This window comes from Ovis canadensis, chromosome 2, assembly GCF_042477335.2.
Source record: "Ovis canadensis isolate MfBH-ARS-UI-01 breed Bighorn chromosome 2, ARS-UI_OviCan_v2, whole genome shotgun sequence".
NCBI classification, from domain to species: Eukaryota; Metazoa; Chordata; class Mammalia; order Artiodactyla; family Bovidae; genus Ovis; species Ovis canadensis.
The window spans coordinates 197,383,079-197,387,982 of record NC_091246.1 but is presented as its reverse complement, the minus strand read 5'-3'; the positions used below and the strand labels follow the sequence as shown (position 1 = coordinate 197,387,982).

The window sequence follows — 4,904 nt, the reverse complement described above, 5'->3', positions numbered from 1 at the left end:
GCTCAGTTGTGTCCAACTCTTTGTGATCCTATGGATGCAGCCCACCAGGCTCCTCTGTCTATAGGATTTTCTAGGCAAGAGGTTGCTATTTCCTTATCCAGGTATGTAACATATGCTCCTGCCGAGTCACCTCAGTCACGTCCAACTCTGTGCGACCCCAGAGACGGCGGCCCACTAGGTTCCCCCATCCCTGGGATTCTCCAGGCAAGAACACTGGAGTGGGTTGCCATTTCCTTCTCCAATGCATGAAAATGAAAAGTGAAAGTGAAGTCACTCAGTCGTGTCCAACTCTTCCCGACCCCATGGACTGCAGCCCACCAGGCTCCTCTGTCCATGGGATTTTCCAGGCAAGAGTACTGGAGTGGGGTGCCATTGCCTACTCCATTAACATATACTCACCTATTATTATTATTTCAAACAGAAGTGAAAGGAAATTTAGTTTGACCATTGCCATTTATACCAGTGCTCTTTCCACAAATTGAAGGGAACTTTAATGACCAAGGGAATAAAGTAGAGAACAATAGAATAGACTTCAGGGTCAAACAAATCTGAATTCCAATATCAGCTCTATTATTCTCTCTGTCCTTGGGCATGCAATTTAAACTTTCTTTTTCTTGGTCTCTTTCTCTCTTTGTAAAGTGGAAAAAATAATGGCAAATAGCTTATAAAGTTTTGTGAAGATGAAATAAAATAATAGTTGTAAGACATATAGCAAGATGGTTGCTGCATAATGAAAACTCAAAACGTTTTAACTGCAACCATGATGACAGTTGTAAGGAGCTGATGATGGTATGTTACCATCATGGTAACATGGTATGATAGTATGATGATGGTGAGCATGATCATGGTGTTTGTGATGGTGGTGATGATGAGTTTAGTTACAGGGTGACCTGGCATGTTCAAAGAGTTATGAGTTGAGCTGCTTAATGTTCAAAGCACATATAGAAGGGTATCTCATATTCTAGATGCCTAATCTGGAGATATTGCTAGATGCTTCTTTATCCTACTCTTGTCCCACACAAATCACTCTATCCCTACAAGAACTTGACACAAAATGTTGAAGTTGTCTATGATCAGCCAATCATAATACGGATAAATGTAAGACATCCATTTTTGACAGTACTACTACCTTGAGACCCAAGTACCTCAGCACAGTTTGATCATGTACTAATTCCTCCTTTGTGATCTTTGTGTTTAATTTACAGACTTTGTTCTTTCTTGAGTTGGCCTGCCATAAACCAGACTCTGTGATCTGTGTATCCCCATCCAACCATCTTTATACTGGTTTTTATTATGATCTTCTTTGTAAAAGTCATTGTACAATTTGTAGCATTGTTCCATTTACATTCAGAACTAATATAAATTATCCTTCATACTCAAACAGTGGCATGAAGGGTTGTGATTACATATAAGAACAAATAAAAATGGGTTGAAACTAAATAGATGTATCTGAAATCTTATTTTTGAGCACTATTGGTGGTCTTTGTTCATCTGTAGCTCTGGTTATTTCCATTGTTGCAGATGTCTGATAGTGGCATAACCCATGCCTCAATCAAACATGTGCTTCTACTTTCTGAGCCACAAGATGAGAAAGAAAAGCTATTATGGAAATAAAACCAGTGATTTAGTTGTTACTATTTTTCCTACCTTCCAAAAACTATAATAGGTGGTATAATAATATACTTTATTGATATACTATGTCAAACTAAATTACTCATGTGTGGTGAAAATGAGGGGTCATAAAATGTGTAAATATTTTCCTATCAGCCAAATTTTTATAAATGGAAAAACACTGGGAACAGAGGCAGAAAAAATGGCACCTCATCAGTGGAGTTGAGCATAGGCTAAATAAAGTATAATTTGAAGCAATTTCTATGAATATTGAGATGGTTTCTACATACAGGATAATCTATATCACCTTTTGAGAATGAGAAATCTAAAAGCATGATTCAGAGAATTTTGGATTTCTTTAGAACTGACATCAGGTGACCGATTTTGATTCTTGGTATCATAACATAAAAAAGACAGTCACCCTTACCACCTATTTATTATTTCATAATAAAAACAATGACTTAGAACCACCCTGGAAAAACACAATTTCAGAATAATTTAAAGTTTTTTACATTGAATGCATTTAACTATCTGAAAAACTTATAATGTTGCTCTTGTAATTTTAATTTTGCTTCCAACTCATAAAAGATTATGTCAGACTTGCCCTGTTCCCCAGGGCAGCATCTGTAAGCCGTGGCATTGGCATTTGATGAAGCTGGTGCTTCAAGGCCAACAGAGATTTACATCACAGACTCCTGGTGACTTTAGCTTCCACACCTGGTGCATATTCAGTAGGTGTGTTCATGATGAAGGGTCCTAAGCTCTTAGTTAGCAGGAAGACTCTAACAGACTTTGAGCACATGACAGGCTTCCATATAGAGGCTGCCTCTGAGGGGGAAATAGCTCTCCTGACCTCAAGTCAGGCCAATTACTTAGTATCTGATGAACTGGAATCTCATCCTTTTCTTTGGCATCCATATTTCACAGTGCACTAAAAAATGGTTTTTTTATTTAGCAATATTTGGGGGACTCCTTTCTTTATTTTACAGCCACTCAGTGCCTGACATAGTACAAGCTCATACTATCATTTCTCAAGCCATTAAATGTTAACTTCATTTGCTGGTATGAATTATGTTTTGCTCTTTTAGTTTTGTAATGAAAAATAAGTACAGGTTATGCAAGCAATAACCCCTGTGTGCAGCAGCTATCTTTCTAAACGGTTTATTATGCCACAGTCTGGTACTCCATTAAATATAGATTACAGATTGCTGAATAAATGAATATCAACGAAGTGTCCCCATTCTTCTGTATATATCAAGGCGAATAATGAATTGTGGCATCTCATGAAAATGGAAAACTAGGAAGAGTGGGTCAAGAAGTAATTACACATTTGTCTTATCTCTTTCTTCTTGCCTCAAAACAACAGAATACATCATGGAGTTGAGGGGCCCAGTGCAAAGATATCTCTGATCTGTCATTACTAGCAGAAACTCTTTATTCTTGTTTTCTTTCTCCCCACAAATTTTTCTATGGGAGAGACTATCTTGGATCTATTTTTCATTCATGTTTCCTTTTATTAAGCTCTATGAACGGAAACTTCTGAAAGCTCAGTTATAACTTTTGAAAACAGAAAAATGTTTTCAGGTAATTATTTCCCCATTTTTCACCTGGTGCCTGTGTGAACACTTACCTCTCCCCATCCATATTGGAACCGGAAATTCTGAGCCAGAGGAAACAGCAGTGTTGTGGTAAACCTGGATGTAAACCAATGTTTTATTGCCTCTCTATCTCTGACCTTAGACTTATTGCTTTTAGGGGCTTATTGATCCTTATTAATCACTCACATTTTAATTGAGAAATATTATAAATGAATAAAAATAAGAAAGAATTTCTTTTCTGGAAGTCAATATCTTCAGTGGCAGGGTAGCACTGTGGGTGTGTTTTGAGAAGACAACGAAGTATGTCAATCAATTCTAATTGTCAATACGAGGAATAAAACATGAATTTGTTTCCTTTTGGTGGTTTGAATCACTACTTCTTGACATGACTGCTCACGTTGAATCTCACACCCTCCTGTTTTTCTAGGACCTCATTCCTTCAATTCTACTTTTATCTCTTTATCACCACTTGACCCTCCATTTCTGCTTTCAAACATATCCTGTCTCCTTAGTGTTTGAGGTAAAAAAGGGTTATCACCATTACTACCCCTTTCCTTCTTGTCCTGCCAAACTCCTTATAGGAATTTTAAAAAGTGCTTAATTTCTATACATAACCACTACAATATTGTAAAGTACTTAGCCTCCAATTAAAATAAATAAATTAAAAAACAGCTATCCTACTGAATAGCACAGAGAATTATATTCAATATCCCATGATAAACCATAATGTGAAAGAATATTAAAGCAAAAATGTGTATGTACATGTAACTGAATCACTTTGCTGTATAGCAGAAATTAACACAACATTGTAAATCAACTACACATCAACAGAAGAACGAAAACATAAACCAGAAAAAGGGTTTTGCTTCCTCTCTGGCCACTCGCTATTTTTTTACCTGCTGCAATTTAGCTTCCTCCTTCTACCTTTACTTGTAACTGCCCTCTCAAAGGTCACGTGTAGCTTTTTAAATGCATCCCCCATGCCCAGGATCATTTCTCATCCTGCTTGGCTTTTTATAGCACTCGATGCTGTTAACCTTCCTTCTGGTTCTTGATGCTTTCTCCTTAATTGACTCTTTCAATGCTGTGCTGTCTTACGTGGATAGCTGCCACTCCTATTTTCTTTATCCCCACTGAGTTTTGATTCTTTTTCAAAACTCCAAAACATTTATGTCATGCAAGCTTTGTCTTTAAACTCCTTTCTGCTCTGTCTTTCAAGGTTAAGCATGATGTTTCCAGATTCTGGGAAGGAAGTTTTCTCTGGTTCCTTCTCTCCAGGATTAGTAGATCTCTCTCTCTCATGTGGATTAGTATGTCTCTCTCTTGACTCTAAAATCATCTATCTGGTGCTCTCTTCGGCAGCACATAAACTAAAATTGGAACGATACAGAGAAGATTAGCATGGCCTCTGCGCAAGGATGACACGCAAATTCGTGAAGCGTTCCATATTTTTTAAATGAATCGTGGAACAGAAAAAAAAAATCATCTATCTGCCAAATGATAGTAGTAACTTCTTACACCTGCTTAGAACTGGTGCACATGTCATGCACATGTCTGGTGCATGGCAAAACTTCAAAAGTTTATGTAGAAGGGATGTTGGAATTAATATACACACACTACTGTGTATAAAATAGAAAGCCAAATGGGATATACTGAATGAGTCGCATAGGGAAATCTGCTCCATACTCTGTAATA

The 4,904-nt window shown here is 37.2% G+C and overlaps 1 non-coding gene across 1 annotated transcript; it reads left to right on the top strand.

Moving 5' to 3' along the window:
- The first annotated feature begins 4,555 nt into the window (after positions 1-4,555).
- Positions 4,556-4,662, top strand: LOC138434776 (U6 spliceosomal RNA). The gene has a single exon (XR_011254855.1). It is a non-coding gene; the product is annotated as a U6 spliceosomal RNA (small nuclear RNA).
- Positions 4,663-4,904: the final 242 nt, after the last annotated feature.